The sequence below is a fragment of the Bufo bufo genome, chromosome 6, assembly GCF_905171765.1.
Source record: "Bufo bufo chromosome 6, aBufBuf1.1, whole genome shotgun sequence".
Taxonomy (NCBI): domain Eukaryota; kingdom Metazoa; phylum Chordata; class Amphibia; order Anura; family Bufonidae; genus Bufo; species Bufo bufo.
Window position 1 is genome coordinate 384,557,244 of NC_053394.1, and position 26,992 is coordinate 384,584,235.

Here is a 26,992-nt window from a genome sequence, read left to right on the forward strand (position 1 = left end):
TCCTAAGTGAAGCATCATCTATTCAGCGTTCTTTTTCAACACTGAACTTAACACATTTCTCACAGTTCTGATTTGTCTTTCCCAAACGTTGAATTCGAGCTACTACGTTTATAACTGTATTCCATTTTGAACATCTGGCTAGTCTTTCAAGTATGTCATCTTGACAATTGGCAGCAGTGCTCAATGTTTGTACAACTTTTACTTCTGGATCACCCATAGACAATTCTGTGTAACCTTTACTGGGCGTGATTTCCTTTTCCCAAAGTAACTCTGAACCTGTGAACCAATTAAAATTTTTCAATTCAGTTACATTCAGGCCTCTTAAAGCATGATCTGCTGGGTTATGCTTTGTGTTAATGTGATGCCAATGTTCTGGATTTGTTATTTCCTGAATTTTCTCAACTCTGTTGGTGACAAAGATATGGAATCTTCGAGCTCCGTTGTTTATGTATCCTAGGACAACTTGTGAGTCTGTCCAAAAATATTCTTCATCTATTTTCAATTCCAATTCTTCTCTCAGAAACTTGCTTACTGATGTTGAAACAGCTGCTGTGAGTTCAAGTCTTGGTATTGCCTGAATACTGGTAGGTGCAACTCTGGCCTTCCCCATAACCAGGGAACAGTGTATCCTTTCTTCTTCTATCACTCTGATGTAGGAGCACTGATCATAACCATAACTACTGGCATCTGAAAGGTGATGAAGTTCTATTTTCTTGTACTTTCCGAAATCATGAGGTACAAAACATCTGGTTATTCGAACTTCTCTCAAGTTTTGCAAGTCTCTTATCCAACTCTCCCACCTGGGCCTCAAATTTTCAGGTATGGGCTCATCCCATCCCAACTTCTGTCTGCATAATTATTGCAGTATTTCTTTTGCTCTGAGGATTTCTGGGGCCAAGAATCCCAATGGATCAAATATAGAAGCCACTGCGGAAAGAATGGTTCGTATAGTTGCAACTTTCTATTCAATAGATACTTCAAAGAAGAACTTGTCATTCTCTACATTCCATCCCAATCCAAGTACAGTTGTGGCCAAAAGTTTTGAGAATTAGATAAATACTGGGAATTGGAAAAGTTGCTGCTTACTTTTTTATAATAGCAATTTGCATATACTCCAGAATGTCATGAAGAGTGATCAGATGAATTGCATAGTCCTTATTTGCCATGAAAATTAACTTAATCCCCAAAAAACCTTTCCACTGCATTTCGTTGCTGTCATTAAAGGACCTGCTGAGATCATTTCAGTAATCGTCTTGTTAACTCAGGTGAGAATGTTCACAAGCACAAGGCTGGAGATCATTATGTCAGGCTGATTGGGTTAAAATGGCAGACTTGACATGCTAAAAGGAGGGTGATGCTTGAAATCATTGTTCTTCCATTGTTAACCATTGTGACCTGCAAAGAAACGCGTGGAGCCATCATTGCATTGCATAAAAATGACTTCACAGGCAAGGATATTGTGGCTACTAAGATTGCACCTCAATCAACAATTTATAGGATCATCAAGAACTTCAAGGAAAGAGGTAAAATTCTTGTTAAGAAGGCTTCAGGGCGTCCAAGAAAGTCCAGCAAGCGCCAGGATTGTCTCCTAAAGAGGATTCAGCTGCGGGATCGGAGTGCCACCAGTGCAGAGCTTGCTCAGGAATGGCAGCAGGCAGGTGTGAGCGCATCTGCACGCACAGTGAGGCGAAGACTTTTGGAAGATGGCCTCTTGTCAAGAAGGCCAGCAAAGAAGCCACTTCTCTCCAAAAAAAAACATCAGGGACAGATTGATCTTCTGCAGAAAGTATGGTGAATGGACTTTCTGAGGACTGGGGCAAAGTCATATTCTCCGATGAAGCCTCTTTCCGATTGTTTGGGGCATCTGGAAAAAGGCTTGTCCAGAGAAGAAAAGGTGAGCGCTACCATCAGTCCTGTGTCATGCCAACAGTAAAGCATCCTGAGACCATTCATGTGTGGGGTTGCTTCTCATCCAAGGGAGTGGGCTCACTCACAATTTTGCCCAGAAACACAGCCATGAATAAAGAATGGTACCAAAACACCCTCCAACAGCAACTTCTTCCAACAATCCAACAATAGTTTGGTGAAGAACAATGCATTTTCCAGCACGATGGAGCACCGTGCCATAAGGCAAAAGTGATAACTAAGTGACTCGGGGACCCGAAACGTTGACATTTTGGGTCCATGGCCTGGAAACTCCCCAGATCTTAATCCCATTGAGAACTTGTGGTCAATCCTCAAGAGGCGGGTGGACAAACAAAAACCCACAAATTCTGACAAACTCCAAGAAGTGATTATGAAAGAATGGGTTGCTATCAGTCAGGAATTGGCCCAGAAGTTGATTGAGAGCATGCCCAGTCGAATTGCAGAGGTCCTGGAAAATAAGGGCCAACACTGCATATACTGACTCTTTGCATAAATGTCATGTAATTGTCGATAAAAGCCTTTGAAACGTATGAAGTGTGTGTAATTATATTTCACTACATCACAGAAACAACTGAAACAAAGATCTAAAAGCAGTTTAGCAGCAAACTTTGTGAAAACGAATATTTGTGTCATTCTCAAAACTTTTTGGGCCACGACTGTACATTCTGAACTAGAAGATGATCATAATTGAGACCTACATTCTTCATTGTTGCTGCACGTTCAGAGTCACTGATGGATTCCAGTACCTCTCTGTTGTTTGAGATGAATTGGTGAAGGCTCAGGTTTCCTCTTGCGCATAACTCTTGGCTTTCTTTCACTAGTTTGATTGCAGATTCTGTAGACTCTAGATTTATGAGACCATCATCTACATAAAAGTTTTTCTTCAGAAAATTTGCTGCTGATGGGCAATCCTTTTCATTCTGATTAGCCAGGTACTTCATACCATAATTGGCGCAACCTGGAGATGATGCTGCTCCAAACAAGTGTACATTTATTCTGTATTCTGATGGCTCTGTATCTATATCTCCATACTCCCACCATAGAAACCTCAGCAAGTCTCTATCTTCATTCTTCACATGAAACTGGTGGAACATCTTTTCAACGTCGCACATGACTTTCTGAATCTACAGAGTACTCCAGGCAGAGTGTTTGTAAGATCTGGTCCTTTTAGTAGATTCACGAAAAAGGAGATGAAGAAGGGTTGGTTTAGCGCCAAGTATTGAAGAAGAAATGATACCACTAATAGAGGCTTGGAGTGCTTACCCAGAGATAAATAAAACCAAATGGTGTAAAGCCAAATAGGAAATTAAAAATATATAATTGTATTCTTACATAAAAACCCTGATCATCAAGGTAAGTATATTTACTGTATTATTTTGCAAGATAAAGCTCAAGACACTTGACGCCAGAATAACCCCCCCTTGCCGAGGTTGCCTGTAGAATGTACGTTTTGCTTGTCGTCCTGTTGATTGATTGATGACTAGGGATGAGCAAACCCGTACTGTATAGTTCGGGTTCGTACCGAATTTTGGGGTGTTCGTGACACAGACCCGAACATTTACGTAAAAGTCCGGGTTCGGTGTTCGGCGCTTTCTTGGCGCTTTTTGAAAGGCTGCAAAGCAGCCAATCAACGAGCGTCATACTACTTGGCCGAAGAGGCCATCACAGCCATGCATACTATTGGCATGGCTGTGATTGGCCAGTGCAGCACGTGACCCAGCCGCACGTCACTCTGCTCTGATCAGTGTAGGGAGAGGATGCAGCTGCTGCTGTTAGGGCGAGATTAGTCAGGGATTTACTCATCAAAAACACTCAATGAAGTGATTGATCTACAGCTGTGTATCATTCAACTTCTGCTAGTTAATTGCTAACTGTTTTTAGGCTGCCCAGACCGTTTTTCTGTTACTTTTTTCTGGGGTGATCGGCGGCCATTTTGTGTCTTGTGGTGCGCCAGCACAAGCTGCCACCAAGTCCATTTAACCATCAATAGTGTGTTGTTTTTTTTGCTATATCCTACATCAGGGGCTTGGCTGTGCTTGCTATTTTATTGAGGGGTGAAATACAATTGCCAAAATAGTAGTACCCTAATTCTGGTGTTTCAGCTGTGGCTAGCCAATTGTAATACTGTCTGGCAAAGGATATATTTTGTTCTGGGTTGAAATTCAATTGCCAAATTAGCAATTCCATAAATCAGTGGTTTCTGCTGTAGCAGGCCAAGTTTAAATCTATCTATAAAAGGGTATATTACATTGAAGGTGCTGATAGGGTCATCCTCAATAACTTCACACGCTACCGTGCATTTCCAAGTCTAATTCTGTCCGTAAAAAGGATACCTGTCATCCAGGGCCTAAATACTAGGCCTACAGTTTAGATTCAGCTAAATCTGTGGTTACTGCTGTGCCTGTATTAGTGTAATACGGTACCTAAATAGATAGCCAGGTAGTGTTAGGTGCCTGTAAAAAAAGGCCTGAATTTGAATTCAATACATTGGGCCAAATAATTTTTTTCTTATTGTGGTGAACGGTAACAATGAGGAAAACATCTAGTAAGGGACACGGACATGGTCGTGGTGGTGTTGTGGACCCTCTGGTGCTGGGAGAGGACATGGCCGTTCTGCCACAGCCACACGTCCTAGTGAACCAACTACCTCAGGTCCCAGTAGCCGCTAGAATTTACAGCGATATTTGGTGGGGCCCAGTGCCGTTCTAAGGATGGTAAGGCCTGAGCAGGTACAGGCATTAGTCAATTGGGTGGCCGACAGTGAATCCAGCACGTTCACATTATCTCCCACCCAGTCTTCTGCAGAAAGCGCACATATGGCGCCTGAAAACCAAGCCCATCAGTCTGTCACATCACCCCCATGCATATCAGGGAAACTGTCTGAGCCTCAAGTTATGATGCAGCAGTCTCTTATGCTGTTTGAAGACTCTGCTGGCAGGGTTTCCCAAGGGCATCCACCTAGCCCTTCCCCAGCGGTGGAAGACATAGAATGCACTGACGCACAACCACTTATGTTTCCTGATGATGAGGACATGGGAATACCACCTCAGCACATCTCTGATGATGACGAAACACAGGTGCCAACTGCTGCGTCTTTCTGCAGTGTGCAGACTGAACAGGAGGTCAGGGAGGAAGACTGGGTGGAAGACTATGCAGGGGACGATGAGGTCATAGACCCCACATGGAATGAAGGTCGTGCCACTGACTTTCAGAGTTCAGAGGAAGAGGCAGTGGTGAGACCGAGTCAACAGCGTAGCAAAAGAGGGAGCAGGGGGCAAAAGCAGAACCCCCCGCCAAGAGAGTTCGCCTGCTACTGGCCACCGCCACCTGGGACCGAGCACCCCAAAGGCAGGTTCAAGGAGTTCCCTGGTGTGGCAGTTCTTCAAACAATGTGCTGACGACAAGACCCGAGTGGTTTGCACGCTGTGCCATTAGAGCCTGAAGGGAGGCATTAACGTTCTGAACCTTAACACAACCTGCATGACCAGGCATCTGCATGCAAAGCATGAACTGCAGTGGAGTAAACACCTTAAAAACAAAGAACTCACTCAGGCTCCCCCTGCTACCTCTTCTGCTGCTGCCGCCTCAGCCTCTTCCTTTGCCTCGGGAGGAACGTTGGCACCTGCCGCCCAGCAAACAGAGGATGTACCACCAACACCACCACCTCCGTGACCAAGCATCTCCACCATGTCACACGGCAGCGTTCAGCTCTCCATCTCACAAACATTTGAGAGAAAGTGTAAATTCCCACCTAGCCACCCTCGATCCCTGGTCCTGAATGCCAGCATTTCTAAACTACTGGCCTATGAAATGCTGTCATTCAGGCTGGTGGACACAGACAGCTTCAAACAGCTCATGTCGCTTGCTGTCCCACAGTATGTTGTTCCCAGCCGCCACTACTTCTCCAAGAGAGCCGTGCCTTCCCTGCACAACCAAGTATCCGATAAAATCAAGTGTGCACTGCGCAACGCCATCTGTGGCAAGGTCCACCTAACCACAGATACGTGGACCAGTAAGCACGGCCAGGGACGCTATATCTCCCTAACTGCACACTGGGTAAATGTAGTGGCGGCTGGGCCCCAGGCGGAGAGCTCTTTGGCGCACGTCCTTCCGCCACCAAGGATCGCAGGGCAACATTCTTTGCCTCCTGTAGCCTCCTCCTCCTACTCGGCTTTCTCCTCCTCTTCTTCCACCTGCTCATCCAGTCAGCCACACACCTTCACCACCAACTTCAGCACAGCCCAGGGTAAACGTCAGCAGGCCATTCTGAAACTCATATGTTTGGGGGACAGGCCCCACACCGCGCAGGAGTTGTGGCGGGGTATTGAACAACAGACCGACGAGTGGTTGCTGCCGGTGAGCCTCAAGCCCGGCCTGGTGGTGTGTGATAATGGGCGAAATCTCATTGCAGCTCTGGGACTAGCCGGTTTGACGCACATCCCTTGCCTGGCGCATGTGCTGAATTTGGTGGTGCAGAAGTTCATTCACAACTACCCCGACATGTCAGAGCTGCTGCATAAAGTGCGGGCCGTCTGTGCGCGCTTCCGGCGTTCACATCCTGCCGCTGCTCGCCTGTCTGCGCTACAGCGTAACTTCGGCCTTCCCGCTCACCGCCTCATATGCGACGTGCCCACCAGGTGGAACTCCACCTTGCACATGCTGGACAGACTGTGCGAGCAGCAGCAGGCCATAGTGGAGTTTCAGCTGCAGCACGCATGGGTCAGTCGCACTGCGGAACAGCACCACTTCACCACCAATGACTGGGCCTCCATGCGAGACCTGTGTGCCCTGTTGCGCTGTTTCGAGTACTCCACCAACATGGCCAGTGGCGATGACGCCGTTATCAGCATTACAATACCACTTCTATGTCTCCTTGAGAAAACACTTAGGGCGATGATGGAAGAGGAGGTGGCCCAGGAGGAGGAGGAGGAAGAGGGGTCATTTTTAGCACTTTCAGGCCAGTCTCTTAGAAGTGACTCAGAGGGAGGTTTTTTGCAACAGCAGAGGCCAGGTACAAATGTGGCCAGACAGGGCCCACTACAGGAGGATGAGGAGGAGGTGGAGGAGGATGAGGATGAAGCAGGTTCACAGCGGGCTGGCACCCAACGCAGCTCGGGCCCATCACTGGTGCGTGGCTGGGGGGAAACACAGGACGATGACGATACGCCTCCCACAGAGGACAGCTTGTCCTTACCTCTGGGCAGCCTGGCACACATGAGCGACTACATGCTGCAGTGCCTGCGCAACGACAGCAGAGTTGCCCACATTTTAACGTGTGCGGACTACTGGGTTGCCACCCTGCTGGATCCCCGGTACAAAGACAATGTGCCCACCTTACTTCCTACACTGGAGCGTGATAGGAAGATGCACGAGTACAAGCGCACGTTGGTAGACACGCTACTGAGAGCATTCCCAAATGTCACAGGGGAACCAGTGGAAGCCCAAGGCGAAGGCAGAGGAGGAGCAAGAGGTCGCCAAAGCAGCTGTGTCACGGCCAGCTCCTCTGAGGGCAGGGTTAGCATGGCAGAGATGTGGAAAAGTTTTGTCACCACGCCACAGCTAACTGCACCACCACCTGATACGGAACGTGTTAGCAGGAGGCAACATTTCACTAACATAGTGGAACAGTACGTGTGCACACCCCTCCACGTACTGACTGATGGTTAGGCCCCATTCAACTTCTGGGTCTCCAAATTGTCCACGTGGCCAGAGCTAGCCTTTTATGCCTTGGAGGTGCTGGCCTGCCCGGCGGCCAGCGTTTTGTCTGAACGTGTATTCAGCACGGCAGGGGGCGTCATTACAGACAAACGCAGCCGCCTGTTTACAGCCAATGTGGACAAGCTGACGTTCATAAAAATTAACCAGGCATTGATCCTACAGGACCAGTCCATCCCTTGTGCAGATTAGACATTTATAACTACCTCCCCTTAACCATATATTCTTGTACTCCAGGGAACTTCCTCATTCAATCCTCCTTTTTTTTTTTCATTTTACCATTATATTGCAGGGCAACCCAAAGTTGAATGAACCTCTCCTCTGTCTGGGTGCCGGGGCCTAAAAATGTCTGACAGTGGCCTGTTCCAGTGTTGGGTGACATGAAGCCTGATTCTCTGCTATGACATGAAGCCTGATTTTCTGCTATGGGACCTCTCTCCTCTGTCTGGGTGCCGGGGCCTACAAATATCTGACAATGGCCTGTTCCAGTGGTGGGTGACATGAAGCCTGATTCTCTGCTATGACATGAAGCCTGAATCTCTGCTATGGGACCTCTCTCCTCTGTCTGGGTGCCGGGGCCTAAAAATATCTGACAATGGACTGTTCCAGTGGTGGGTGACATGAAGCCTGATTCTTTGCTATGAAATGAAGCCTGAATCTCTGCTATGGGACCTCTCTCCTCTGTCTGGGTGCCGGGGCCTAAAAATATTTGACAATGGCCTGTTCCAGTGGTGGGTGACATGAAGCCTGATTCTCTGCTATGACATGAAGCCTGATTCTCTGCTATGGGACCTCTCTCCTCTGTCTGGGTGCCGGGGCCTAAAAATATCTGACAATGGCCTGTTCCAGTGGTGGGTGACATGAAGCCTGATTCACTGCTATGACATGAATCCTGATTCTCTGCTATGGGACCTCTCTCCAATTGATATTGGTTAATTATTATTATATTTTTTTTTTTATTCATCTCCCTATCCACATTTTTTTGCAGGGGATTTACCTACATTTCGCTGCCTTTTGCAGCCCTCTAGCCCTTTCCTGGGCTATTTTACAGCCTTTTTAGTGCCGAAAAGTTCGGTTCCCCATTGACTTCAATTTGGTTCGGGTTCGGGTCGAGTTCGGATCCCGAACCCGAACATTTTCGGAAGTTCGGCCGAACTTCTCGAACCCGAACATCCAGGTGTTCGCTCAACTCTATTGATGACTCAAAGGACTCCAGTACTTTGCTGAGCAATCAAATACTACTCTAATCTTATCTGCTTTCTTTGAGTGGTAGACACCTTGATGTGGGATGTACCACACTTCTCCTTCTTTAGGCTGATTATTAACTTTCTCTGCATGTCCTTCTTCGAGGATAAAGTCTTCTAGCTGTCAGTCCTTTGACCCTTTGACTGTTCACTAATGTGTCTCTCCCTTTTCATTGTGGTGAGTTTGAGCTTCACTGGTTCTGTAGCCATTTGTAATTTTTTGCAGATTTCTTGATCAATGAAGGTTACGTCACTCTGGGCATCCAGTAGCGCATAGGCGTATACCTTGTTCCTCCTTTTAGGATTTGAAATGCACACTGGTACAACCATTGATGTGCCATTGCTTTCTCCTTCCCTCACTCTGCAAAAGAATACCGATACTTTATTTCTTTCCTCAGTATCTTTAGGTATTGAGGATTGATCTTTCTTTGGACGTTCATCATGTAGTGGTGTAGGATGGCGTCATTTGCAAACGCTGCATGTGGCCTTTTTCTTACACTCCTTAGTAACATGGCCTTTTCTTAGGCATCCGAAACACAGTAGGTTATCCAGCACACATTTTCTTTTCTTCTGGGGACTTCTCCTTCAATTGTTGGCACTTATGTATGGAGTGGTTCTCTCCACAGAACATACACTTGAAGGTAGTCTGAAGATTTGTCAGTTCTGTCTCTTTACTGATCCCAGTAGTGACTTTGAACTTGCTCTCGTAGGTATCTGTTGGTTGCAAAGCTAGTTGCTCTTGCACGTCTTATCTCTCTTGCAGGCCTTTCTTCTAAGGATTTTAAGACGTATGATGATCTTACTAGATTATATGCTATCCGTGCTTCCTTATTGACAAACTCAGAGAACTCTTTAAAACTTGGGAAGTTCTTGCCTAGATCTAACTGTTTAGTCACATAGTGATTCCATCTAGAAGCCAATTCTTCAGGTAGCTTAGTTAGCATCCTGTGGTTTTCTAGATAGTCCTTCAGTACTTCCAGTCCTTGAACGTGTGGGATGGCATTGCTGCATGCTTGCAGGAAGTCACCAGACTCTTGGAATCTGAAGTGTTCTTTAGGACCTATTTTAGGCCAGTTATTCAATTTCTCTCTAAAAGCTCTTTGTACTAAGAAATGATGACCATATCTTGCATTTAATTTTTCCCAAGCTTGCTTGTAGGCTTCTTTGTCTTTTCTATAGAAGTTACCTTCAAGAACTTTCTTTGCTTCCGCACCAACATATCTCTGAAGGTAGAATAACTTGTCGATTGGACTGAAGCAACGATGCTCAATGGTCATTTCAAAACTTGCCTTCCACTCTATGAACTTCAGTACGTCTCCTGAAAATACAGTGGGTTCCGGTATGGGAAGTCTAGCGAGGACTGTTCTCTGTTGTCCTGTTGGGACAATAGTTGTAATACTCTCCTGAGCAGTGCCGTGACATCTAGGAATAGAATCATCCGGTTCTATTTTCTCGCTTAGTTCTGAATTAGGTGAGTCCTTTTCTTTATCTTTTCTGGTAGAGATAGAGGGTAAATTTACACACCTTTTTCCTAACACTGGACTAGGCCTCTCCTTGTTTTTCTGAGCAGGGATGGAAGAATAATAACTTATTCTCTCACTAAATGCTGGAGATTCCCTTCCATTTTCATGGGCGTAAGTAGAAAAGTAGGAGTCTGCTTCTTCACTTAGAACAGATTTGAACCTATGACTACTCTGATTCATATCCTCTTCGTGTACTTTGAGTCTGGCTTCTATGATCTTAACTTCTTTTTGCCTTTTCAAGACTTTTCATCTGTTGGCCGTGTGCATCTATTTCAGCTTCCATCTGATGGCATTGTGCATCCATTTCAGCTTCCATCTGATGGCACTGTGCATCTATTTCAGCTTCCATCTGATGGCATTGTGCATCTATTTCAGCTTCCATCTGATGGCATTGTGCATCCATTTCAGCTTCTATCTGATGGCACTGTGCATCCTTTTCAGCTTCCTTTTCAGCGATCAGTTGGTGCTGCACCTCGATGGCAGCTTCCATTTCAATTTCTGCTCTCTTGACAGCAAGTTGTTCAGCTAATTCCTTTCTTTTGGCTGAAGTAATTGAGGACTCTAATATGTGGGTGGCACTTCTACTAGCGAAGGAAGTCCCACTTGAGATTGTGGTTCCCCCTAAGGACCTAGCATAGTCTCTCATAAAAAGCTTCTTCATTCTACTTCTTGCTTTAACTTCATCATAGTTTGCTGCAAATTATAGTTCTCTCATGAGCTTTACTAAATCTTTAGTGATCGCAGTACATGTCTATGTTGCTTACAATATCTTGGGAAGGTGTCGTAAACGACCGCAGGTTGACATATGCTGCCATAAGCTCTGATTCAGATTCTTCTACCGTCTCTACCATATCACTCAAGTTCCCTTTCATACTTTTTTTGCTTTAGCTTTCTATGAATGGCTTTAATGTATGATTCCACCTATCATACATCCGGGCAAACTTTTTCTCTTTTTAATGCTGCCTCTTGGTCCAAATTTTCTAACATCTTTGAGGTAGGTTTTCTGGCACGTGATGAACGTCTTAGTTCATCTGCTTTGGCTATATTTGTTTGAGGCAAGACTAATGCTGCATCAGACTCTTCTACCTCAGACAGGTTCCATTGCTCTTCTACTTTATCTATCTTTGTATCCTCTAACAGTGGCATGGTAATACTAGGCTCAGATATTTTACTTTAAATGCAATACTAACAATCAATACGAATATTAAGAGTCCTTTCACTTTAAATGCAATACTGACAAATGCAGAAAAAAATTACTGTCACTTTAAAAACAGAGATAAATGCAGGCAATAAATGACTTTCACTTTAAATGCAATAGAGTCTGTGTAATACAAACTGTCCTTTGTTTTACTTTAATGTCTTTATCTGAACACTAAAATGTCTCTTTATGCCAAAGCCTATATGCAATGATAAGTTGGTGGAAAAAATGTCTTACAGGATACTTGTCTTTTCTTGATGTGATGCGATGCTCTGTGCAGACTTGCGATGCTCTGTGATGACTTGCGATGCGCTGGCTTGGATACGCTGCTGCAGATTTTGGGTCTAGTGGCAGGAAACTAGTTGACTGCAGTATGTGGTCTCTCCATGGATAGCGTTGCAGGCACTCTTGCTCTGGACTTTGGCCTCCCACCATGCGTCTCTTTCTCTCTAGGGGTCGCAGGAGAGTTGACGCTCTTTCTCTGAATATCTTGCCTTTGCCATTCTGCCACTTTAAGAGTCGGCTGTAGTTTGACTAATGCGCACATTCTATGGCCTTTATGGTAGCTCCGCTGAGATGTCTTTGCTTGGTCACTAAGGGAACAGTTGCTTCATGGCGGTATATGCTGGCGCGCCGCTTCTCTAATGCGCCCTTTTACTGTGCAAGTTAAGGAGCGCTATCGCTTTGCCCTCTGAGGGCAATAGTTTCACTGTGACAGGCGTAGCACTATGAAGTGCCTTTTGCGCTGTGGCATTAAAAGAATTTTGATATCTCTGACTTTTAGTCTAACCAGACTGTCTATTACTCTGTAATTCCTCTTGCGCCGTTCTATGGAAACAATAGGTTTAAAGAGCACAGCAAATGCTTCAAATAACTTCTTTATTAACTTCAACTTTTCTTCATATATAACACTGCCGTTATTTAAAGCGAACCTTTCACCTGGATTTCACTTAATAAACTATTACCAGTACCTTATAGATTATCCTCATTCTATTTCAATGCATTCTTGTGCCGCTTTCCTGGGATGGATATTCATGAAAAAAACTACTTATAAAGTCCTCGTTCCCAGCTCCACAAGTCACTGTAGAAGTCAAGGGGGTAGCCCTTCCCTCACTCCGGGCTGTTACTCCCCTGCCCTAACCCCTCCTCTAAGCAGTGTAACTGACACCCGGCTCAGTCGCCGGGACCGCGCTTGTACAGGCGGCGCATGCGCCGTTGGACTCAAGCGCGATCCTATAACTGAATCGCGCGTGAGGAAGAGAAGACAGGCAGGCATCGGGGACGGCGCATGTTCAGTTACAGGATCGCGCTTGAGTCCGACGGCGCATGCGCCGCCTGTACAAGCGTGGTCCCGGCGACTGAGCCGGGTGTCAGTTACACTGCTTAGAGGAGGGGTTAGGGCAGGGGAGTTACAGCCCGGAGTGAGGGAAGGGCTACCCCCTTGACTTCTAACGTGACTTCAGGAGCTGGAGAAGAGTACTTTATAAGTCGTTTTTTTCATGAATATACACCCCAGAAAAGCAGCACAAGAATGCATTGAAACACAATGAGGATAATCTATAAGGTACTGGTAATAGTTTATTAAGTGAAATCCAGGTGAAAGGTTCGCTTTAAGCACTTTATGATCTCTCTGAGAGATATATCTGAGATTTAATCGATAGTTCTACTGATTTTGTATGGATTGCTATTTGATTGCCAGGGGCATAGCTATAGGGAAAGCAGCTGCTTTGGGGCCCTGACCCAGAAGGGGCCATCCAGGAAGAGGAGGACTAAAAGATTTGGTCAGGGCCCCCTCAACAGTATTACACAATGAAATGATATACAGTGACAGTATAGACAGTGTATAAAACTGATGGAACAGTTGCCGGCCCTGGTCTGAGAGAGTGATCTTTACTAGCCACAGTAATGGGGACGGCATGAAAGGAAGGGGTTGCAAAAAAATTACTGGGGGAGGGGGGCCCCATTCAACAATTTGCTGTGGGGCCCAGTCATTTCTAGCTACGCCCCTGTTGATTGCTATTTGTAGTTTGCAATTGTAGCTTGCAATTTGTCGCTTGCATTTTGTATTTGTATTTTGTATTTGCAATATGTATGGAATCTGGTTTGTATGCTTGCAATTTGGTGGAACTGTAAGTAAGCACACATACGGTATAACTGGTTCAGTATACAGTTCTAATCACTATATTAACAGTAGGAGCATTATATAACTGTTTTAAATACCTATTTTGGCCTGTCTGCTTCCATGAAACACAGCTCTCAGTGGAGTGAATGTCTCTTCAGCTCCTGTATCTAGTGAATAATGATTCTAGCAGCCCAGATTCTTCACCAGTATTCAAGAAATATATGGCATCCCTCAGCAGGCGCTTTTATCAATATCTGCAATTGCGTCATGCATATAATACGATGATTAAGAATGGTAGCGTAATGGCACAAAGAGACGCAGCGTTGCATCTGATTGTTTCGGGAGGGGAAAGAAGGTGGATGATATCTCTAACATATCGATTTGATACTAGATAAATACCTAGAATCTCACCCACTGACTTAAATGCATAAATGGGAGACAGATGTTGTTGAACTCTCGAAAGAGCAATGGGCTGATATATTAGAGGCGGTGCCTGTGTCATCTTTGAGTGAAAATGGAAAGCTTTTGCAATTATTTATTATCCATAGAGTGTACAAGACGCCAGTGTTTTTACACCAAATTGGTCACAGATTAGATGCCAAGTGTCCTCGGTGTGATATGGAACCTGCAGACTTGATACACATGCTATGGAAATGTGCGGTCCTGACTGTATACTGGAGAGAGGTGACTGCTATCATACAAAAAGCATACTCCGTAAATATTCCGCAAGACCGGAAAGTGTGTATCTTAGGCTATGTATCGGAATTGGGTACTGAATATGTGTTCACACTGGCTATAGGCAGACTACTGTATGTGGCTAGGAAGCTGATAGCTCAGCACTGGATACAGGCTGAGCCTCCCACAATCGGGGAATTTAGGTGCAAAGTCAACACTATGATTGTATATGAAAAGGCCGTTTTCCAGAAAAGGGGCTGCCCCAGCAAATTTGAGAATTTATGGGAACCATGGCAGGCACAAATGTGCATGGGTGCTATCTCAGGTAGAAGAAGCAGCTGATGCCGGAATGGAAGGTTGGGGGGGGGGGGGAGAGAAATGGGGTAGTTAAGAGTTTAAATAATAAGTATACGTGACAGTTAACAACTAAGATACAATAAGACTCATGTTGAATCTTAATTATTGTTGCAAATCAATTTTATTGTATAATGTATTAAGGTATGTACATTTGTGTTGTACTCTCTTTTGGAATTTAATAAAAAAGATTCTCTGATTTTGAAAAAATTCTTTGTTTCCTCTTCTGATTGATTCTTCAGAATTACACCTGAAATGTATTTCAAGAAATTGGTTCCTCTCTAGGGATATACTTTTCATAATCTTTGGATTGTGTGTACAGTATATATGAGTCGCAAGCACTTAAAGGAGTTGTCTCATCTGAGACAATGGGGGCATACTACTAGGATATGACACGGAGAAGGCCAAAGTGGTGGCTGGAGGACTCTGGTCCGGCCACCACCAAGCGCTCTCCCCATAGTAGTGAATGGGAGTGCACTGTGCATGAACGGCCACTGTTTCCAGGGCCTGACTGAAATAGCCAAGCCAATGCCGAGCCGTTGCTGCGCATGCACCCTGCACCCTCCACTACTTTCGAGGTTCTTTTTAGGAGATAGGTGCGGGTCACAGTGCTGGGACTGCACCTACCAGACAATAGGGGTATAACCTAGCGAATTGCCCCCATTGTCTCAGGTGAGCCAACCCCTTTAATATAAATGCATGAAAAAATGAAGATAATATGGTGTGGGCCATGCAGTTTGTTTACTTGAGAGTGACAGGACTGAGATTTGGAGAGACCTCGGTGTGCAGTGATGATGTTCAGGTCACAGGATTATTCTTTGGCGCTATATGTAGTTTGTGTAATCGGGAAAGGCTGCAGGATAAGGCTACATGCACACAACAGTGAAAAATGGCACACAGCTGTTTTTAGAATCATTTGAAGTTAATGGCGCTATTCACGTGGCCATTTTTTTTTAGGACGAGTGAATAGTGATTGTGAAGAATAGGACATGCCATGCCAGATGGACCCCATGTAAATCAATGGGACTATTTTTAATGGCCATTTAGACAGGAGTGCATCCATGTAATGGCCGTTTATTATGGGTACACTAGTGGAAAATGGCCTTTTAGGGGTTAAAATAAAAATAAATTGCCTTATCTGCTTGCACACACAAGGCAGTCTCTCTTGGTGCTGAAGGACCTGTGCTACCAACGTGATGACATCACCATGCTCTCCCAGCATTTTTGCTTAGGAGCGCATGGTGACATCAACCCACTGAGAATGCAGGTCTTTTAGCACCAAATGAAGAGCGACTTTTCTCTACACGTGCAAGTGGATGATTAATTATTACTGATGGATGGCCACTCTGGGGAACATTATTACTAACTGGGGCCACTATGGGGGACATTATGTATATTGCAGGGATAGGTAATTAAATAAAAAAAAAGCAAATAAAAATCATCTAAATCATTCTCAAATAATGGCCGTTAAAAATGAATGCAAAACGTCCAGACGACTAAGAAAGGGATGCAAAAAATGGTTGAAAAATGGCCTTGAAAGACTGTGTCCGTTTTTTATGACATTTTTTTTCACGTGTGAATGTAGCCTCAAGAGCTCATACAAAAAATTCTCACCACTGAACACCAGATATTTCCTACCTGCCTGTGAACCTTGTAACCCTTACAGTTCTGGAATATATTGGATAGCACGGTCATGATGCTGCCAGTGTTATACAATACATTCTAGAACTGTAAGGGTTACATAGCATCCTAAATCAATACAATGCTATGCAACCCCGTTAGTGCACTAAGGGGGCATTCAGCACTAGGAAATGTTTTATTTTATAAATGACTGATTGGGTGGGGGTTGCATGGAAGTTGATCAAATTGGAGGCCAACCTAGCCTAGTTATGGTCCTTGGTCTACTAATAGATTGTGGTCTGTTTGGCCACCACAGTTTTAGTCAATTCATACTTGAATTTTTTGCCATGTCTTGTTCTTTATGTGGATTTTTTTATATGGAAAAGTTATAAAATTTCAATGCAATTCTATGGTATATTATTCATCAAAAATAAAATGTGTTTTATTTTTGGCAGATGACTGTACCAGGAACTCAGAGAAACATCTGATATCTTTAGATTTTGAAGTAGAGGATTGTGGTATCACACGAGTTACATTTGAAGAGCATGCCAATATCCAAGATATACCCTCATCCAATCACCGCAACAATGCATCATTTGATCCTTTTAAACAAGTCCAATCTTCTGATTCATCACAGACTGAAACACAGAATAAAAGTCACAGAAAAGGTGTTAAACATCAAACGGCTCATATAAGAGGGAAGCCATTTTTATGTTCAGAATGTGGGAAATGTTTTAACCGTAAATCACATTTGGTTATACATCAGAGAATTCACACAGGAGAGCAGCCATTTTCATGTTCAGAATGTGGGAAATGTTTTAACCATAAATCAGTTCTGGTTATACATCAGAGAATTCACACAGGAGAGAAGCCATTTTCATGTTCAGAATGTGGGAAATGTTTTAACCATAAATCACATTTGGTTATACATCAGAGAATTCACACAGGGGAGAAGCCATTTTCATGTTCAGAATGTGGGAAATGTTTTAAACATAAATCGACTATTGCTATACATCAGAGAATTCACACAGGAGAGAAGCAATTTTCATGTTCAGAATGTGGGAAATGTTTTTCCAATAAATCGGATCTTGTTGTACATCACAGAATTCACACAGGAGAGAAGCCATTTTTATGTTCAGAATGTGGGAAATGTTTTAACCATAAATCACATTTGGTTATACATCAGAGAATTCACACAGGGGAAAAGCCATTTTCATGTTCAGAATGTGGGAAATGTTTTAACCATAAACCACATCTTGTTGTACATCAGAGAATTCACACAGGGGAGAAGCCATTTTCATGTTCAGAATGTGGGAAATGTTTTAACCGTAAATCACATTTGGTAATACATCAGAGAATTCACACAGGGGAGAAGCCATTTTCATGTTCAGAATGTGGGAAATGTTTTAACGATAAATCACATCTTGTTGTACATCAGAGAAATCACACAGGATAGAAGCCATTTTCATGTTCAGAATGTGATATTTATTTCAACCATAAATCATCTCTTAATAACATCAAAAAACCCACATATAAGAGAAGCCATCTTCATGCTTAACCCGTTTGTGACCTCACTTTATGTGTTTTTATGGTTGTCACTAACTGGCTTCATTCCTTCAGATACAACTTTTTACAGGGAGATAAAACAGCGCCTTGCTTTTCAGTTACCAGAGGTAGCTGAGGGCTGGAAGCGATGATTGGGATCGCTGTGAGAGCTCCCCAAACAAACATAGTCTCCTGTATTGAATGAATATTGGTAATCAAAGGACAGATCCAGTTAAAAGTGAAACTAAGGTGTTATTTTATATATATATATATATATATATATATATATATATATATATATATACACTGCGTGCAGAATTATTAGGCAAATGAGTATTTTGACCACATCATCCTCTTTATGCATGTTGTCTTACTCCAAGCTGTATAGGCTCGAAAGCCTACTACCAATTAAGCATATTAGGTGATGTGCATCTCTGTAATGAGAAGGGGTGTGGTCTAATGACATCAACACCCTATATTAGGTGTGCATAATTATTAGGCAACTTCCTTTCCTTTGGCAAAATGGGTCAAAAGAAGGACTTGACAGGCTCAGAAAAGTCAAAAATAGTGAGATATCTTGCAGAGGGATGCAGCACTCTTAAAATTGCAAAGCTTCTGAAGCGTGATCATCAAACAATCAAGCGTTTCATTCAAAATAGTCAACAGGGTCGCAAGAAGCGTGTGGAAAAACCAAGGCGCAAAATAACTGCCCATGAACTGAGAAAAGTCAAGCGTGCAGCTGCCAAGATGCCACTTGCCACCAGTTTGGCCATATTTCAGAGCTGCAACATCACTGGAGTGCCCAAAAGCACAAGGTGTGCAATACTCACAGACATGGCCAAGGTTAGAAAGGCTGAAAGACAACCACCACTGAACAAGACACACAAGCTGAAACGTCAAGACTGGGCCAAGAAATATCTCAAGACTGATTTTTCTAAGGTTTTATGGACTTATGAAATGAGAGTGAGTCTTGATGGGCCAGATGGATGGGCCCGTGGCTGGATTGGTAAAGGGCAGAGAGCTCCAGTCCGACTCAGACGCCAGCAAGGTGGAGGTGGAGTACTGGTTTGGGCTGGTATCATCAAAGATGAGCTTGTGGGGCCTTTTCGGGTTGAGGATGGAGTCAAGCTCAACTCCCAGTCCTACTGCCAGTTTCTGGAAGACACCTTCTTCAAGCAGTGGTACAGGAAGAAGTCTGCATCCTTCAAGAAAAACATGATTTTCATGCAGGACAATGCTCCATCACACGCGTCCAAGTACTCCACAGCGTGGCTGGCAAGAAAGGGTATAAAAGAAGAAAATCTAATGACATGGCCTCCTTGTTCACCTGATCTGAACCCCATTGAGAACCTGTGGTCCATCATCAAATGTGAGATTTACAAGGAGGGAAAACAGTACACCTCTCTGAACAGTGTCTGGGAGGCTGTGGTTGCTGCTGCACGCAATGTTGATGGTGAACAGATCAAAACACTGACAGAATCCATGGATGGCAGGCTTTTGAGTGTCCTTGCAAAGAAAGGTGGCTATATTGGTCACTGATTTGTTTTTGTTTTGTTTTTGAATGTCAGAAATGTATATTTGTGAATGTTGAGATGTTATATTGGTTTCACTGGTAAAAATAAATAATTGAAATGGGTATATATTTGTTTTTTGTTAATTTGCCTAATAATTATGCACAGTAATAGTCACCTGCACACACAGATATCCCCCTAAAATAGCTAAAACTAAAAACTACTTCCAAAAATATTCAGCTTTGATATTAATGAGTTTTTTGGGTTCATTGAGAACATGGTTGTTGTTCAATAATAAAATTAATCCTCAAAAATACAACTTGCCTAATAATTCTGCACTCCCTGTATATATATATATATATATATATATATATATATATATATATATATATATATAAAATATTTAGCAAATACCGCAGCAGCACAGTCAGACTGTGTGAACTGGGTGCAATTCCTCCTGGAGGCCGGCTTCTCCACGAAATATGCGATCCAAAAACGAGGCAGCACTTCCAGGCTTCAGTGAAAGGGTGAAGACCCCAAACTTTATTCCCCAGCAACGTTTCGGCCTGCTCAATGAGGCCTTTGTCAAGCTATACAACAGTGCAAACATCGGGTATATATACCCACAAGCCAGTGCAAACACATTATACAATTAGTGAATACACATGTTAACAATTCCAAATTATCAGTCACATGATCACCATCAGTGTTACGTCTTATGACGCTCTCAGTATCATCTCCATAAACGTGAATAAATACATATTGGTACAAAAATGTGAAACAATTCCAGTAGTGGTACAAGTGCAAATATACTGTTCATAAAGTAAATCTTACACATATGTCTATGCTCCTATTCCTCCAACGAATCGGAGCCAAAGATCTGTATAGATCATATTCCAAAAGTGCTCGGTATGTCAGAGGTTAAAAACATTCTCTTACACAGGAGTTACGGCTGTATATCATAAGGATTTAAAAACATAGGGCCTACCATCATTGTATCAGTGTATCAGCGAGTCTTGGCGTCCCCATCTCAGCTCTGCGCCTGCGCCGGGCCTGACAGTAACCACCCCCCTCCCGGCCCGCGTCACGTGCCCACGCTCCAACGTTCAATGGAACGCAGCGTCTCAACGTGGAGCGCACCGCACGCGCAGCAGCGCCAGGAGGAGGGGGGAAACCATGTGACACGGCCACATCCACTCAGCTGCAAGGGGCGTGCCTGTGGTCATAGTAACCTAGAATGCTAACATCCAGGTTACACATCAGTGGGAGAAGCCGGAGTGATCGCCTAAGCGAACGTACACCCAAACTTCACATGTATCTCCGTGGGTAGCAAGGAGGGCTAAGTGGGCGCACTGAGCTGCCCGTGACGACCACGATAGTCCCACCGTTCAGCAACGCTCCCAAGGCAGTCCCCTGGTATCGACCGCCCGGGGACCCGTAGCGACACCCACCATTAACCCCCTCCCCCACTTCACTCTCACAAATGGGTAGATCTAATGGGTATAGACCCCTACCTTACACAAACAGTGTATCATGGTGCGTATAATTCATGCTGACTGGAACCGCAATATGCAGACCAGTTTCTCCGCACTTCCCTCACCACCACTGTAAAATTAATCTCATACTACCACATTAGCAACTTGCAAATAGCTACACACTCAGGGTCGCTCCCACTGATGTCCACCTTAACTGCATACGATGAAAACAGCCAAACTCGCGGACCCCAAATTCATTGACGGTATTCTCCAATGACGATCGACAAAAGGCCATTAAGCCCATCCAAAAGCTCTACAAAAATAGAAAAATTACAAATCAGTTTACTCAAATAAGCACTGTTGTATATTCCCCATACCAGACTAGGCGGATCAGACCCCCCACATCAAATGAACAAACTGCACATCCTATCCACACAGATCCCATCTGCATTCTGTATTTAGGCCATCAGGTTTGAGTGTACGTAGCCGGTGAATCCACATAATTTCCCGCTGTTTCAGTATCCGTTCTCTATTACCTCCTCTTTTCAAGGGGGGGATATGATCAATAACCCTGAATTTGAGATCCTTTTCTCTGTGTCCAGCCTCTACAATGTGCTTGGGCACAGGGAGATCCCTCCGTTTTTGACGAATTGAGTACCTGTGGTAGTTTAACCTCGTTTTTACATCACAAGTGGTCTCTCCAACATAGAAGAGATCACACGGACAGGACAGTAAATAAATGACGAATTAACTATTACAAGTGAGGAAGTGTCTTATCTCAAACTGTGTTCCAAGTACTGGATGCATAAATTTTTCCCCTTTTAACATATAACTACAGTTCACACAGTTTAGACACGGATAACATCTGTATCTTTTGTGACTTATGTAGGTTTGGACCATTGTTTTCTCTCCAACTACCTCAGCTTTAACCAATTTGTCACGAAGATTCCTAGTTCTTCTGTAGGACATGAGCTGGGGCACAGTAAATTCTTTTATATTACCAAGGTTGCTTTTCAGTATGGGCCAGTGTTTTTTAATGACTCCTGCTATCTGATAGCTTCCTTCTGTGTATGTGGAGATAAATGGTACCCTATTTGTGACTTGTTTAGTGGCTGCCTCAGAGGGACCAGATACCACTGTGTCCAGATGTTTCTGGACCAGTTTTCTGGGGTAACCTCTGTAGGTGAATTTTTTTTGACATTTCTGATAGTCTCAATTCACATAGTTGTGGGTCCTTCACTATTCGCTGAACCCGGAGAAACTGACTCAGTGGCAGCGATTTCACCATGGAGCGCGGGTGACAGCTCTCAAATTTCAGCAATTTATTACAGTCTGTCGGTTTAATGAACAGATCGGTCATCAATACCGTCCCTTGTATCTTTACCATTGTGTCTAGGAATTGAACCTGCTCGGTGGAGTGGGTGAGTGTAAACTGGATCTCAAGATCCATTCTGTTCAAAAAATAGTGAAACTCTGCCAATTCACTCTCAGTGCCATCCCAGACCACAAACACATCGTCTATGTATCTCCACCACCCGCGCACATGGCTGAAGTGGTGGGACACAAAGATGTGCTCTTCCTCCAGGTCTGACATGAAAATGTTGGCGTAAGTTGGCGCCATATTTGAACCCATTGCAGTTCCTCGCAATTGTAGATAGTAGCCATCTTGGAAAGCGAAATAATTGTATCTCAGCACTACACCGAGCAGGTCAATGATAAATTCTCTACATTCATCAGTGTATTGTGTGCTCATCAAACACTTCCTGACTGCCTCCACACTTCTATCATGATTGATAGAGGTGTAGAGGCTGACCACGTCAAATGATGCCAGTATAGTGTTTGGAGTCACTACCACCCGTGCAATTTTATCCAGGAAGTCTCCAGTGTCTCGTATGTAAGAGTCGGCTGCAACTGCAAATTGACGGAGGATCCTGTCCAAAAAAATGGCTATGTTAGAAAACACTGACTCCCTCCCAGACACTATAGGTCTTACTGGAGGGTTGCTGAGGCATTTGTGAATCTTGGGTAACACGTATATTAGTGGTGTCTTAGGTTGTGTCACCAGTAGGTAAGTGTACAGGGATCCATCAATCAGACCTCCCATCCTAGCTTTATCGAGCACCCTGGTGATGGTTCTGATAACATCAAACTTGGGGTCATGATTGAGACGCCTGTATACACCAACATCCCCAAGTTGCCTCTGGATTTCAGAGACGTACCATTTTGTGTCCATGACAACAACGGCTCCCCCCTTATCAGCGGGCTTGACAGTGAGGGAACCGTTGTTGCACAGCTCATCAAGAGCCTGTATCTCTGCTGATGTCATATTTGGATGTCCTAAGCCACTCTCCTGCATAGGACCCTTAAGATTGTTGATATCTGCCCTAACTGCACTGATAAACGTATCAATGGCTGGACAATTAAACTGCGGGGTGAAGTCGCTCTTTGCGTGTAAACCAACATCGCGGAGTGAGAGTTCACAACTATTAACACTTTCACCACTAGACACATGTCTATTTACATCAGAGAACCACACTTTAAGCTTAATATTCCTGAAAAACCGCTGTAGGTCAACTTCAAGTTGGAACCAGTCCACACCCACTGAGGGGCAATAAGACAAACCCTTAGATAAAAGTTCAGTCTGAGCATCAGTAAGTACGTGGGAGGATATATTTACCACTACTGATTTATTTTCCTCACAGGCCGGCTTCTTGCTGTGCGTTGTTCCTTTTCTCCATCTGTGCTGTCTTTGTCCACCAAGTCTGGTCCTTTTGGATCTAGACCCACTCCTAAAAAACAATCATCCTGCTGCTCAGCTTGTGTGGATCCCATTACTGTTGAGGGTGCCAATTTATTCCTGGAGTTGCCCACATATTTCCTTGGGTTGCTATTACCGCCATAGGTGAGCTGGCGTCTCTGGCCCCTCTGTTCATGCCAGGAGTATACATTTCCACGCTTGTAGTCCTCCTCATCTCGTAGCCATTTACGCCTTTTAATCATTTCCTGCTCCTTTCTGAATTTGTCCAGATATGTGGAACAGCTCGTCAGGTACGTCTCGTAGTCCTGTGCCGGAAGGACATCTTTAAGCTTGCTATCCACTTTATCAAGCTGACCACATGTAACCCCCAGTTCATATTGGAGGAATTCTAGATTCAATAGTATAACGTCCAAGGCATACTTGTTGGAAATCTGCATAAATTTCTGTGCGAACTTAGTGTCAGCTGGGAACAGATTGGGCTTCAGCTGAGAGCGCATTCCCCTTGGGATTCTATGCGACTTATAGTATTCAGCCAACGTAGCCAAATGCAGTTCCATAGAGGCTAAACGTTTACCATCAGCCTCATAGCCTTTCTTCAGTTCTGTGACAGATGAAGTAGACAAAAATGTGCAGTCGCTCACCAAACCATGGAGAATCCTCTCCTCATCAAGCCTGGTATAGGAGACTACATCGGGGGGGGGTCCATTTCAGGTACAAGCGGCATCTTCGGTGTGTTCAGTGCTAAGCTGCGAAGTCCTTAAATATATTTAGCAAATACCGCAGCAATCCTTATGATATACAGCCGTAACTCTTGTGTAAGAGAATGTTTTTAACCTCTGACATACCGAGCACTTTTGGAATATGATCTATACAGATCTTTTGCTCCGATTCGTTGGAGGAATAGGAGCATAGACATATGTGTAAGATTTACTTTATGCACAGTATATTTGCACTTGTACCACTACTGGAATTGTTTCACATTTTTGTACCAATATGTTTATGGAGATGATACTGAGAGTGTCATAAGACGTAACACTGATGGTGATCATGTGACTGATAATTTGCAATTGTTAACCTGTGTATTCACTAATTGTATAATGTGTTTGCACTGGCTTGTGGGTATATATACCCGATGTTTGCACTGTTGTATAGCTTGACAAAAGCCTCATTGAGCAGGCCGAAACGTTGCTGGGGAATAAAGTTTGGGGTCTTCACCCTTTCACTGAAGCCTGGAAGTGCTGCCTCGTTTTTTGTATCATATATATACAGTACAGACCAAAAGTTTGGACACACCTTCTCATTCAAAGAGTTTTCTTTATTTTCATGACTATGAAAATTGTAGATTCACACTGAAGGCATCAAAACTATGAATTAACACATGTGGAATTATATACATAACAAACAAGTGTGAAACAACTGAAAATATGTCATATTCTAGGTTCTTCAAAGTAGCCACCTTTTGCTTTGATTACTGTTTTGCACACTCTTGGCATTCTCTTGATGAGCTTCAAGAGGTAGTCCCCTGAAATGTTTTTCACTTCATAGGTGTGCCCTGTCAGGTTTAATAAGTGGGATTTCTTGCCTTATAAATGGGGTTGGGACCATCAGTTTCGTTGAGAAGTCAGGTGGATATACAGCTGATAGTCCTACTGAATAGACTGTTAGAATTTGTATTATGGCAAGAAAAAAGCAGCTAAGTAAAGAAAAACGAGTGGCCATCATTACTTTAAGAAATGAAGGTCAGTCAGTCAGCCGAAAAATTGGGAAAACTTTGAAAGTAAGGGCTATTTGACCATGAAGGAGAGTGATGGGGTGCTCCGCCAGATGACCTGGCCTCCACAGTCACCGGACCTGAACCCAATCGAGATGGTTTGGGGTGAGTTGGACCGCAGAGTAAAGGCAAAAGGGCCAACAAGTGCTAAGCATCTCTTGGAACTCCTTCAAGACTGTTGGAAGACCATTTCAGGGGACTACCTCTTGAAGCTCATCAAGAGAATGCCAAGAGTGTGCAAAGCAGTAATCAAAGCAAAAGGTGGCTACTTTGAAGAACCTAGAATATGACATATTTTCAGTTGTTTCACACTTGTTTGTTATGTATATAATTCCACATGTGTTAATTCATAGTTTTGATGCCTTCATAGTCATGAAAATAAAGAAAACTCATTGAATGAGAAGGTGTGTCCAAACTTTTGGTCTGTACTGTGTGTGTGTATATATATATATATATATAAAATCTCCTCTAAACACAAATGTTTGGTGAGAGAAAATTAAAAAAATATATACAGTATTCCACCCTGCCTGTGATCGGTATGTGGACCCTCCATTCCTGTAAAACTGCAAATACAGGGGCCTATGTGAAAGTCCAAATAATAGAGCTGGATTCCCACAAGAGCTGGTGTCCAGACATGTGGAAAATGGGGTGTTATTCACACTTGTAAATTGCCAGTTATTTGCAGTCAAGTGGAATGACTGATAGGATGTAACATAGTTTATATGGCTTAAAAAAGACATCTGTCTATCCAGTTCGGCCTGTTATCCTGCAAATTGATCCAGAGGAAGGCAAAAAAAAACTGTGAGGTAGAAGCCAATTTTCCCCACTTTAGGAGCAAAAAATGTGTTCCTGACTCAAATCAGAATTACTCCCTTGATCAACTACCCCTCTCTAGTACCTATAGCCTGTAATATTATTACACTCCAGAAATACATCCAGGCCCCTCTTGAACTCTTTTAGTGAACTCACCATCACCACCTGCTCAGGCAGAGAGTTCCATAGTCTCACTGCTCTTACCATAAAGAATCCTCTTCTATGTTTGTATACAAACCTTCTTTCCTCCAGACGCTGTGGATGTCCCCTGGTTACAGTCACAGTCCTTGGGATAAATAGATGATGGGATAGATCTCTGTACTGACCCCTGATATATTTATACATAGTTATTAGATCAGCTCTCAGTCGTCTTTATTCTAAAGTGAATAACCCTAATTTTGATAATCTTTCAGGGTACTGTAGTTGCCCCATTCCAGTTATTACTTTAGTTGCCCTCCTCTGAACCCTCGTCAGCTCTGCTCTGTCTGCTTTGTTCACATGAGCCGAGAACTGTACACAGTACTCCATGTGTGGTTTGACTAGTGGCTTGTAAAGTGGCAGGACTATTTTCTCATCCCGGGCATCTATGCTACTTTTTAAATCAAATGTTTTTTATTAAGATTTTCAAGGAAGTAACATTAATAAGAGAAGTATGAAAAGTAATATGGCGTTTACATTCATGTGGACGCAGCCACTCAATAAGAACATACTTTTAGATGTAATCAGCCACTCAGGGCGGGAT

General features: G+C 43.6%; 1 pseudogene; it reads left to right on the plus strand.

Moving 5' to 3' along the window:
• The window catches only part of LOC121003521, a 342,146-nt pseudogene that overhangs the window by 172,890 nt on the left and 142,264 nt on the right, over window positions 1-26,992 (plus strand).